The 13536-nt window shown below is 43.0% G+C and overlaps 1 protein-coding gene across 2 annotated transcripts in view; it reads right to left on the bottom strand.

Moving 5' to 3' along the window:
• Window positions 1-11393, bottom strand: part of GPD2 (glycerol-3-phosphate dehydrogenase 2) — a 147475-nt gene extending 136082 nt beyond the window's left edge. For both annotated transcript variants that reach the window (XM_018063241.1, XM_018063247.1), the window contains exon 1: window positions 11227-11393. The gene's annotated coding sequence lies outside the window, so the exon portion shown is untranslated. The remainder of the gene's footprint in view (window positions 1-11226) is intronic.

Raw genomic sequence — 13536 nt, 5'->3', positions numbered from 1 at the left:
TTCCCTGTGGCACCAGACTCAGTAGCTGCGGGACATGGGCTTAGTCACCCCACCGCATGTGGGATCTTGGTTCCCCGACCAGGGATGGAACCCAGGTCCCCTGCACTGGGAGGCGGATTTTAACCTCTGCACCACCAGGAATGTCTTTAAGTTTAAGGATACCACACTTTCCTGGTTTTCCTCATATCCACTGGCAACTCCTTCTCTTTCACATAATACTGTATTCCAATGGCCCTCTTGGGGTCCTCTCTACCTGCACACTCTTCGCAGGTAATTCCATCCAGCATCAAATACAGCCTATATGTAAATAACTTTTAGCTCCTCATCTTCAGCCAAAACCCCTCCTAGAATCTCCAGATTCCATTTATCTGATTGTCTAACTGACATCTCCAGAGGAATGTCTAAGAAACATCTCAAATTTAATACAGCCAAAACAGAACATCTTACCACTTCCTTCAACAAATTGCTTCTCTCCCAAATCTCCTCTTCTTGGTTTTATGGTCCAGTAGCTCAGTTTAAAAATGTAAGCCTTTGTCTTGATTCCTGTTTCCTCTCTCCAGATAATTAATCTGTCAGAAAGTTCAGTCAACTAACTCAACTGCAAAGACAAATCCTAAATCCATGCCCTTCTTTCCATCTTTAACACATGCTTGTCTATACAACTGTAATCCCTTAGTTAGGCTACTAAAATAGTCTCTTAATTAGAGTTCCGCTTCTAATCTCCCCTCTCCCCCCTACCACAATCCAATCCACTGTGTGCACCCAGGTCAGTCTTTGATAGCCCCCATGCTCAGTGGGAACAGCAACACCTACAAGAGACAAAGTTGGTTCTTGGGGGACAGGGGGAGGCAAAGAAGTCTTACATGAGTGTGGTCCTCCAAAGCTCACTTTTGACCAACAAAATCTCATTTTTTAATATTTAAGGAATATACTCTTGCTGGAGAAGGAACTGGCAACCCACTTCAGTACTCTTGCCTAGAGAATTCCGCGGACAGAGGAGCCTGGTGGGCTGCCGTCTATGGGGTCGCACAGACTTGGACACTACTGAAGCAACTTTGCAGCAGCAGCAGAGAAAAATTAATTTAAATTTTTAATTAATTAACTTCAACTTAATTTTGCTTCTTGGAATGATATAATGGAAAAAAAAAGTTGAGAGACACTGTTTTATAGCCAAACCATAATATTTCATTTACCAGCACATAATCCTTCAATGGCTTGTACACCCTTAGAACGAAATCTAAATATTTTATTTCGGCTTGTACAGCTGTATAAGATCTGGCCCTTGCCTACTTTTTAAAGCTTCTCTTGGACACTATGGTAGGTTGAATTTGTTGTTTCGTTGCTAAGTCATGTCCAACTCTCTTGTGACTCCATGGACCATAGCCCACCAGGCTTCCCCGTCCCTGGGATTTCCCAGGCAAGAATACTGGAGTGGGGTGCCATCCTCTCCATGGGATCTTCCTAACGCAGGAATTGAACCTGCTTCTCCTGCATTGGCAGGGGGAGCCACCAGGGAAGGCCCTATTGGCACGCAAAAGATGCCACATCCTGAACCCCGGCACCGATGAGTTATCTTACACAACAACAACAACAACAACAAGACTATGCAAATGCGATTAAATAAAGGCTCTTAAGTGGGGAGATTATCCTGAATTATCAGAGTGGGCCCTAAATGCAATCCCATATACCCTCACAAGAGGGAAGCTGAGGGAGATCTGATGCACACAGAAGAGAAGAAAGGCAGTATGACCACAGAGGTGAAGACTGGAGTAATGCCCCCTGAAGCTCATGAATGCTGGGAGCCACGAGCAGCTGAAAGAAGCAAGGAACAGCTTCTCCCTTAGTGCCTCAGAAGGGGGCAGAGTAACTGCACTTCTGGCCTCCTGAACTAAGAGAGCATACATTTCTCTTGTTTTAAGTCACCAAGTTTGTGTTAATATGTTTAACAGCCACTGGAAACTAATACATGTACTAATATGTATTAGTATATGTAACTAATAATAAACTAATACCTCTCCCTCTCACTAAGTTCTGGTTATATTTACCTTCTCGTGCCCATCAGATTCATCAAGAATACAATTAGGGTTTGGGCACCGGCTGTCTCCTCTGCCTGGAATGCTTAGCTCATCTCTATACAAGTCGGCTTCTGCTCACTCAGGGCCGGGCTCAAATGTCAGCTCCTCAGAGGCCTTCCCAAACCATCCACATTCAAAATAATCATATAGCTTCCATCAGCTCATATGTCTCATCTTTATTTAATCACTACTATTTCTTTCCTCTACCACCTAGAATGCTGTTGGGGCTCAGGACAGGCCATCCCCAGAACATATAAAATGGCATATTGATTATTTTGGATTCAAGTTACTTAAGAAATGGTGAATGCAAGAGGGACAGTCTAACTCTCCCTTTTGTCTCTCTAAATAATAAATAAATAAATCTCATGAGGGATTTTTTTCTTGCTTTCAGGAAAGATACACTCCTTACATCTAGAGGTAGGACACCCTTTTGGACAAAGATAGGAATTCTGGCAGAGATTCCTATGTGAATAACCCTTGTTACTTCTTTAGTACTACCTCAGGCACAAACTGTTTAGGTTCCTTACTAATTGAGCATCAAAACCTAAATTTCTTTGCCCTGTTGATTTCTCACAAATTTATTGTTTCTTTGTCTAAAAAGTACAAAAGCTGCCTGCTTTGGCTATTTCTTAGGTCACATTTCAATGAGACCTCTGTATGCACAAATTAAAATTTATCTCCTGTTAATATCTTATGTCAATTTTATTATTAGTCCAGCTACAAGAGCTCTAGAGATGCAAACTCTACCACAGAAGACACTGTATCTGTTTTGTGTACCAGTATACTTTTTAATTTGTAGAAAAATGTCTGGCACATAGTAGGTGACTGATAATGAATGAGTTAGTGATATAGATGGGAGAAAGGATAGTGGTGCTCATCAATGAGAGGATAAATAGCATGAGAGAGGAGTGGTGAAGAGGAATTATCAATCTTGTCTGGACTGTGGGACATCCAAGTGAAATATCTATTGAGTCTGAACCCAGGGAAGAGGTCTGGTTGGGGACACTGACTTGAAATTATCGAAAGCAAATACACAGATGTACTCAATAGTACAGAGAAAATCTACACCAAGAAGACAGTGAACTAAGAACAGACCCTGGGAACTACAACATATCAAGCAGAAGGACCTGCAAAGAGACCCAGAAGGACTAGTCCAAACAGAGAACCAAGTGTCATGGTAGCCTAGTGAAAGCTCAGTTTCACAAAGGAGGAAATCAGCAGAATCACAAATGTTTCAAGCAATAAGATCCCATGTATTTGCCAATCAGGAAGACACCAGTAATCATAAAAAGAACAGATTCCTCTGAGGTAGAGCCAAATTTTCAACAGTTGTGGGGTGAATGGAAGACCAGGAGATAGAAAAACAACATAAAAAGCTTTCAGGTAGCATAGCTTAAAAGAAAGGAGAGAATAAGCACAAGCAAGAGAGGAGGGCAAATCAGAGAAATGAATAACTTGGGGTTTTGGTCTTTTTACTACTGTGATGGGAGAATCCTGAACATTCTTGTAAATATTTAAAATGCAGGTAAGGGACTTCCCTGGAGGTCCAGTGGTCAAGACACTGCGCTGCCAGTGCAGAGGGAGGGCATGGGTTCAATCCCTGGTTGGGGAACTAAGATCCTGCATGCTCCTTGGCATGGCCAAAATTAGAAAAAATAACAATAATAATAACAATACAAAGTAAAATGAAAGGCAAGTGAACATGGAGAAATTTCACAGAGTAAGCTTCCTGAAGAAATGGGGGATCCAGAACATTGGGGAAAGCATAAACTCTGGAAAACTCTAAGTTGGTTGTTAATGATAGAATTAATGGATTCAGATACAGGGAAGATGTGGAAAGGAGGACAAAATTTTAAGAGTGGATGTGATATCTCTGTGTTCTCAGTACAACAGGAGGCAAGGACACTGTAATGGAGACAGCTAACTTTTTACCAAAAACCCACAGTCTCTTCCTCTCCCAGCCAGGCTACACTTGCGAGTCTCTGTTCGTTCATAAGTGATTGTGCATCTAATTTCTGGCTGATGCTATGTGAGTGGAACTGTTATCTTCATTTTAAGACTAACTATTTAGAGAGTGAATAGGCTTCTTCTCTTTTAGAGAAGCTGAAGACAGTTGAAAACACAGCCCTAAGGGACAGCAGAATCACAGAATGAAAGGGTCCAGGGTGCCTGAGTCACCAATTAGAGGAAGTCATCCACCAACCAAGAATATAACATGATTGAGAAATAAACGTCTGCTGTGTCTGTGCTTTTATCTATTTTCAGATCTGTCAGAACAGTTTAGTCTGTTCTAACCACTAACGATCATCTTCTGGTAAGGAAATGCACAGTAGGGTAAGAGGCTTAAAGAAAACAGAAAATATGGGAAGTTTGGGAAAATTATGGGGAAAAAATCATAAAAGGAGCTGTCTAGAAACAGGTAAAGATAAGAGAACTGCCCTGTGGCTAAAACTAGAGAACATAAATTTGTGGGTGCCTCCAGCTTGCACGACTGTGTTCATTTTCCTAAGAGCATTTTACAAGCCCAGGTGTAGAAGCAGAAAAAGCAGACTGATATCAAGTTGGAGGTTATTTCCACAGCCATTAAGACTAAAAAGGATTTTAATAATGTCCCTGATGCTGCGAAGGACTGAGCACAGGAGGAGAAGGGGACAACAGAGGATGTGATGGATGGCATCACCAATTCAATGGACACGAGTTTGAGCAAACTCCAGGAGACAGTGAAGGATAGGGGAAGCCTGGCGTGCTGTGGTCCATGGGGTCACAAAGAGTCAGACACAACTTAGCAACTGAACAACAACAACATCATGGTTCCCAGAAGATAAGTCAAAAGGAATATCATCTTAGGCAGACATACTGTGCTATGCATTCAATGTCTGAACAAGTTTAGCATCACTGGCGGAAACTGTTGAACCACAGCATCAACTATTAGGAAGTACAAAAGGCAAAGTTCAGTGAGTTGAGAAGAGGAATCCAAGGTAGCAAAAAAACAGGAAATATATTACAGAAATATAAGCGGGACTATCTCTTGAGTCTATTATTTTCTTTACACAGTTTTCAAGGGAGTTTCTGTCCGATCAGAACTTTGCTGTGGCTTTGAGTGAGTCACTGATGTTCTCTGGAACTCAGTTTCCTCATTGATGTAACAGAGTTCACTGCTGATGTATGAAATAATGTGTGCAAAGTGCTTAGCACAGGGCCTAGAAAAGGGTGATTGCTCCAAATGATACTTAACATTACCATTACTATTTATTATCAGTAATAAAAAGACAGGGTTGGGTTAGATCTTTAACCCCCTTCCTATGTTAAAATTCTGTGAATCAATATTTTTTTAGATAAATATCACAGTTTTTTGGATAGGGGAAAGACTAAGATAATGAAAGAGAGAAGTGAAAAGATATCTATTTTAACTGATCCTATGTGCACAAGCCAGGAGGGGGATACAGGGAATGTAGTATCCTCCCGCTGTGAATGCTACATCTGAAAAGGCTGAAAGGACATTCCAAACTTCGGGAAGTAAGAGGAACAGTTACACCAGGTCCAGCGAAGAACAGAGCCCATGTGTGCTCCCCTTGGAAGACATGACAAGAGAAATAAAAATACCTCTCTCTTTTATGGTTTTAAATTCATATAGTTCTGTCACCTTATTTTACAGAGGAAGATACTGACAGGTGCAGAGAACGACCAAAGCCACAGGTAGGTGGCTATAATATGACGTCAGGGATGCGCAGAACTAAACACCACCGCCCAAAAGCTCCTTCTACCTATCCTACATAAATGGTTTCAAAAGTTTTGTCCCCTTAGAATCCAGAGACTTTGGAAATAGTGACAAGCAAATTTTTATCAGTCGGCTTCCCTGGTGGCTCAGTGGTAAAGAACCCACCTGCCAATATAGAAGATGAGGGTTCGATCCCTGAGTTGGGAAGATCCCCTGGAGAAGGGAATGGCAACCCACTCCAGAATGCTCCCCTGGAGAATTCCCATGGACAGAGGAGCCTGGTTAGGCTACAGTTCATGGGGTCACAAAGTCAGACATGACTTAGCAACTAGAAACAACAGTTTTATTAATCTTCTTGTTATAAATTAAATTGCTGGACTCTTTCTTAAAAGAGACTGGATTAGTTGGGCAGGTGGAGAAGAAGGGAGAAGTTAGTGAAGAGAAAGGAGCCCTAAGGGCTCTGACAAAGGTGGACTCTTCAGTGGTTAGTGTATGACCTTCCCATTTGCAGATTCCTCCACCGATGCTCTTGGAGATTACTTTTATAACTTTGGTTCAAATTCAGCAATTTCCCTTTCTTGCTCCTAAAACTAAAATGCTTTAGATACAAAATCTGCCAAAATGTGTAAAGAGGATGCCTGAGAAAAAGCTAAAGATTCCATTAAACTCATTAGCTGAAATGTATCTGCCTGTGTGTCACCTGCTGTCCAATCACATCCCACTCATATCTATCACTTACTCTTGGTGATTAAGGAATGAGTGAATTATGAGTCAATCACTAATTCAACAACTATTTACTAGGTGTCCCCCAGTAAAGGTGTCCCCTTTCCCAATACACGCAGGGACTTGGCTTGGGCACGTGAGGGCCATAAAATTGTGTAGGATCCAGCCCTTGCTCTGCAAGACCTTCTGCATGAAAGGAAGTGATGCATGTTTTCAAATAATCACCATACACAGGAGTAAAAGAGACATTTAAGGGTGGCATTAAAAGAGTAGTTGAAGGATTTAGGACATGTGCAAAGCACTTCTGACTGGGGCAGGGAGGGAAAGCGTCACAAACTGGTCGCCTTTGGTCAGAACATTCAAGAACTGCTAGGATTTCAAACAGGTGACGTGGAAGGAAGAGCAATAGCATTAGGGGCAGCACTAGGATTAAAACACATCTAGGGAATTCTGCGTTGTTTCACAGAGAAGAAAGGGGAAGAGCTTTAATGATGGGGCAAGACTGGAAAGGCCCACGAATTCAAAGACGAATATTTAGAATTGAATGCGATAGAGCAAAGTGATCCCCGGAAGGGTGGAGCAAGCAGTGATATGATCAAAGCAGTTTGGTTATTTCCAGAGAAACACAAGACTTCCTTTCTTTCTTCAGTAGAAACAAAAGGAAAACAACTTTTGAGAACCTAACACTCTGAGCCGCACTGGTTTTATCACTTTCCAAATACATTTAGAAGTTTATTGCGTTTTATTGAAACTCATAAAATCCTAATGAAAATTTTCCTAAAATGTTTACCTTGAACATCAACTTCTGTTCCTACTGTGAATAACCAACCAGACTTAGCCATCACTGGTGCATATAAGGCAAAGTGATACTGCTTTCTAAGCATGTATCACCCACAGTTATAGGCCATGTCATTTGACAGTAGTAGCTTCCAGAAATCTCATTTTCAGAAACAGTTTATCTGTTATAATTCGTGGGGTTTGAAGCATATAGGTGGATTATCAAATATGGAATTCCACAGAAGACATATCACTATTTAAAGAATATGAGGCTAGAAACATCTAAATGAAACAGTTGTTGCTCATCCATTAATAGTCTGACTGTTACAGAATAAAGTACATTAGTAATCACTTCATTTTGTCAGAAAAAAGTAAAAGCCCCAAGTAATTAATTTTGTTAACACATTTTGTCATAATAAATTTTTACTTAGGAGAGCAACAATTTAATTAATTTTTCCCAGTAATTTTAGCAAACTAATAGAACCAGAGCTTGATCTAATTAAAATCAGAAACCATGTTTTGTCTGCTGCATGAATCAGAAATCTTATTTTGAAAGAATCAATATAAAATTTTCAACTGAAATATGGAAAACAAGAATACAGATATGATGCAGGAAGAAATATTTAACCCAAAGAACTAGTAAGAACTGCCAGCAAAAGAGGAAAATCTTGGAAAATATGAAAAAAGAAACACATTCATGTCAGGACACAAAATTAGAGTTCTGGACAAACTCGGATCACAATCGTCTTTAGGTATTCAAACCATCTGCTCCTCGTTCTTCCTTTTCCTAAAATGCTCCTGAGATCAATCTCTGGTCAGGTAATACAGGAAGAGGTCTGAGGTTTCCTGGCTTGTAGCCATGCTGGCCTTTGTCTCTCTCACTTGGGAGGTGAATCTGATCATCTCTTCCTCCTACATTTCTTTCTCCCATCATGTCAACAACTATAAAACAAGGAAATACACAACATGCCCTTATTACATTCTGCTTTCTCTATAAAACAACTTCCAAGTTTCCTTCTTAACTCCAGGTGATGAGCCCTGATAGAACTCCTGAGTATTTTGAAGAGTATCTAAAACACTTTCATTACACCATCTTAGTTCCATTCCATCCCTCCTTATCTTCCAAAATAACAGTCTAAAATCAGCCAGTGTGGGGGTCCCAAACTTAATGACTAATAATTTCCCCAAAAACTTCAGATGAAAATGATATACTATTGTACACAACAGAGTAGAGTAACAGAAAGGCCATTTGACGCTTTTTTTTTTTTAAAGCAAGCATGTTAGAAGTGGCAAGAATAAAGACTTCTAATTTTTAACTTGAATCCTGGGCTTTAAAACTTGAGAAACACAGTGAAAAGTATTATTTAGTTCACATACAGAATGTAGGTTTCCATATGCTTTTCCATAGATAGTTTATTTTTGAAAGCATATGATTGTGCTGGTTTTTTAATACACTGAAGTACAAAATAGCAAACATTCTTAAAACAAAGATGATCTGCTGTAGTCTTCAAGAAATTCTAAGTCTCTTTGTTGCTGAAGTGACATTCTCTTCACCACAAAACGGTCTCCAACTACTTGAGCCCATGTTAACCTCTCCCTCCATAACCACAACAGTTCCAGCCAACATTCTGCCATGGGGTATGGACTAGGCAAGATCTTATGTTGGTCTCTAACTGTTTGGTATTTGTATGTTTTTCCTTGTTGAATGAATTCTCACCTTCTCAAAATTAGGATGACCATACTTTTTCTTTACCTAGGACTTGTAATGCTACACAAAGCTACAGAAAATTTCATTTAAGAAGTCAAGCTTTACAGATATTCAATTTCTAATGCTCTTACTAAAATGCTATTTATGCACTTAGGACAACCTAGTGAGTCTGGCTATTGACAAGAAGAAAGAATAAAGTTTCGGAAAACCTGAGCTGAAATTTTATCACATTAAAAATATAAAGAGGAGAAATTAGATAATAACCTGGAAATTGTTTCCCTTCTGTCATAACCATAGCTGCCATTAACCTCCCCTTCCCCCCACCTCCATCAGACACACCAAATTTATGTGGGAAAAGCCTAGATAATTCATTCACAACATTTAAGAATAAATTATCCAACTAACTGCATTTTTTACCCAAGTGATCCTCTTTTGAATATAAAAAAGTAAAATATGTAAGAAAGAAGAAAGCAGTATTTTGAAGTCTACTAACAGGAACATCAGCAGTGATTTTACCTGTGTGATATCACATATTACCTACATTTTGTCAGTGAGACAACTGAGGCTCAGTGAAGTTGAATAGCTTACCTAAGGCCAAAAATTCTGGAGTTTTTCTCCCCTACCATATCCAGCTAGAGTTTGTCCCACAGTTCAGTCACTCAATGAGAAAACATTTGTCGAGACTTTATCATAAGCTAGTCATCACTCTAGGTATTAGAAATACAAAGATGTGTGAGACAGACCAAGCCCTCTCATAGAACTTACTTACATTCTAGTGATGAAAGCGGAAAACTTATACCCAAACAGGATAATCTGAGAATTATAATTGTTTATCAATATGACTTATGTACAATAATAGTCTAATATTCTAAATATCTATGGGATTAAATAGTTACAAAAACAAAGGTGGGGAGGGACACTGACCACTGGTAATACTGTGGCCCTCTCGTCAATTACTTAACTAAACCACTGGATCTTTTAATAAAGCAGGAGAGAGAAGGAAGCAGAGTATTTAAACTGCTCACAAAGTCCTTTGAAAATAAAGTGACTATGTGAGATATAAGAATGGGCAGCTCCAACAGTGCTGGTTCTCAAACCCCAAATTCCATCTTTATCCATTATTACTAAAGTACGATGCATTATTTGAGGAGTTGATTTGGAAATATCAAGGGAGTGCTGTAATTTGACATAATCCCCCTATGAGAAACACAGGAGGGTTTCAACATCCTCATCATAAGATTCCCCCTCACTGCACATGATACCCCTTGAGCAATGGCATCCAGCACTCAGTCCCAGTTCATGGCCAGCAAGAACTGTGGCACTCATACTCTATGGAGTGGTCAGCAGTTCTCAGGAAGTGCCTGGCCTCAATGTGGGTTCCACTTACCCTCCACCTTTCAAAACAAACTTCACTTCTCTTAAACTTGGGAACATATGCAAAATTCTAAGTTTTGTTTTTAGTAATGAGAATTCAGTGGAACTCTCCCATCCCCCACCTATTCATACAAGGATAAAAGTCGACCAAATTACTATTCCTATAGCTGCCCCTACCCCCTCCCATGGTATTTATAGTGTTGTATAATGTGGGTTGACCCCTGTCACTAAGATATAGTGAGGATTTGCATTTGTAAATTACTTCGGAACTCCTGAGGACAGTTCCTGGAGTGAAGGCTCCTTTTCAGAAGGTGGAAGTCAGTCTAGAGACCAAGAGCTAAGATCAGCACTTCATTCACAGGGCTATACCTTCCCGCCAAAGCACCCTGCAAATCAATTTTTACTCACAAGTTACTACGTGGGGAGTGGGGGCTGTTTCGAGTTCATCATTGTAAACCTGTTTCCTCCGAGAACTATCACACTCCAGCAGCTAAGATCTCAAAGTAGCCTCAGTTCCCTTCTAGAATCTCTACCTCTCTTGCTTCAGAGAGGAGCAACAGATCTTCCTATCAGACGAGCGGCATCCACAAACCAAAAGTTTGCAGCAAACTTTCAATAAGATACCAACCCTCACCCAAAAGTCCTACCACTTAACCATCCTCCAAAATGTATATAGCTAAACCCCATAGGAACAAGCCCACCTTCTGTCGGTGGGGAAAAATTTTAAATCTTTCCCCAGATTCCGCCACCAACCCCAACACCGACTCCACTGGGTCAGAGAGGGACCTCTCCCCTCTATAACCAGGGGGCGGGGGTGGGGTGGGGGGGGGGGTCTCCCAGGAAGCACACACCTGAGATTGATCCTCTCGCACGAGGACAGAGAGGGCAGGAGCACGGGTTCCTCCGGCCGGGGCGGAGTCTCTGCCTCCCCCGAATCAGAGTCTCGGCCCCGGTACTCGCGGCGAGGCGCGCCGGGATGTCACCCCCGGGCAGGCAGGGCGAGTGTAACCCGACGCGCCCAGCGCCGCCGCGCCCCGCCTCCCGAGCAACTTGCTCCTCCCGCTCCCCGCCCCGAGGGCCGCCCCGGCGGCTCGGCCGCCACATCCAGTGGTAGACCTCACGCCCAGGCTCCTCTGGCCCAGCAGGGAAATACGGAAGTGGAGGCGGGGACCCTGCCGTGAAAGAGATGGGGGGGCGAGGGGCGGGGAAGCGTTGCGAACCAGCAGGCAGAAAACGATCAAGGTCTCCGCCTCCCAGTGAACGTGACTAGACCGGGACTCGGGGTACGCAGGGCCAGCCGGATAGGGCCGCAGCGCGGCGGATCCCTGGCTCTGGCCCCGAGCTTCGGGTTCTACCCTGCGTCTTCGCCTGGCCACACTCCATATCTTCGGCCCAATCTCGGCTGGTTTAGGCCCGGGGAAGATGGTGGAGGTGTCCGATTTCCTCGGCCCTCCCCCTTGCGGCCCGCTCTCTCCACCTGCCTAGGAGACGGGAGACACTCGTTCGCCTGCACGCCGGCGGGGCTGGCATACCTGATTTCTTGTTTCCGGCCTGAAACTGGCTTCCCCTACTCGGCAGGCAGGCTTCCTTGGGCCTAGAGACGCGTCTGGGAGGCTGTAGGACCCCTGGAACCGGCTGATAGAGCCCAAAGCCTTGCCCCAGCTCCCCCCACCCCAACCCCCGACCCGGGCGCTTGGAGGCGCACCTGGCCTCCAGACCCCTGCCTGAATGTCAGCGAGGAGACCTGCAGGGAAGACCAAGTCCAAGCATCAGGGGGTGGGATGCTGAGCACCCGTTCCTCTGGCCCAGCCTCCTACAGGTGGGGGGAGGGGAGAGCCCGGGCAGCAAAGCAGCAGGCTTCCCGGTTGCACCCCCAAACCCGACCTTGCCCACTGAGCATGCCCAGCTCACTTGCTGGAATTGCAAGGGCTAGGCGAGGCCAAGGGGGCCTAAGGAAGGGACAGATGGGATTCAAATGGACCCATTTCCTTAAGGTCTTTTCCTCCGAAGATCTCTGGGAGCTTTACACACAACTTTTCTACCGTGGCATTACAAAATACCCAGGCAGGGAACAGCTGGAAAGGCCTTTCCAAAAAAGGCAGCCAAATTAGTTTGAATCAAAATCGCAGGGGTAGGTTTTTTCAGCCAATTATTTATTAACTCACGTACTAATTTCTTTAAATACCAAATAATTATAATTGACCCAGAGGAATGTGTAGACTCACTGGGTCCCACACTTGTAGTAACAGGAAAGCAGCCTACCCAATAGGTAGTCATTTCAGTGGAACAGTGGTTCTCAGCCTTGGATACACATTGCAGTGGGGGATGGGTGGTGGTGGTGGTGATTTAGTCTTCTAAGTCGTGTCCGACTCTTGCGACCCCGTGGACTGTAGCCCAACAGACTCCTCTGTCCACGGGATTTCCCAGGCAAGAATACTGGAGTGGGTTGCCATTTCCTTCCCCAGGGGATCTTCCCAATCCAGGGATGGAACTCTTTCTCTTGGGTTTCCTGGATTGCAGGTGGATTCTTTACTGCTGAGCCACCAGGACAGCCCCGGGGCCGATAGGAAGCTGTTAAATGATCAATGCCAGGTTCCCATACCCACACCAGTTGAATCAGTCTGCGGATGGAACCTGGAAATTTCTATATTTTGAAACTGTTGGTCTCAGAGTGTAACGGGGGAGTCAGCATCTCCAGAGAATCTGCTTCTTAAACTCTGGGACCAGGAACTGAGCTTTGAACAAATCCTTCAAGCGATCCAGATGCACGCTACTGCTTGAGAGCTATTGTTGAAAGCCACCCAACCTCCAGACGCTTCAGGTGTGCACCCAAGCAGGGTTGAGAATCTCTGTAATAGACCATTGCTCTCTCATTTTTTTAAAATCCTAAACATTTGTCTAGAAGAGCAACACGATACACAGAAAAGGAAAAATCTGGTTGCATTGAGGTGCCATTAGTAGGATTTATTTCCTACTAATTCTCCCAGGATAGTTCACTGCTTGGACTATGGAGACCACCTACTATTATTCACTTTTGTACCTAGCACAGTGCCTATAACATAATAGATGTTTGATAACTGTTCACTGATATGAAATGAATGTTTAGGTGAACAGTTTGTTGTGAGCCCTGTTATGTCTGCTATTTATGTTCCCCACAAGCT

This window comes from Capra hircus, chromosome 2, assembly GCF_001704415.2.
Source record: "Capra hircus breed San Clemente chromosome 2, ASM170441v1, whole genome shotgun sequence".
NCBI lineage: Eukaryota > Metazoa > Chordata > Mammalia > Artiodactyla > Bovidae > Capra > Capra hircus.
The sequence above is the reverse complement of the archived record's forward strand: the minus strand, read 5'-3'. Positions and strand labels throughout refer to the sequence as shown.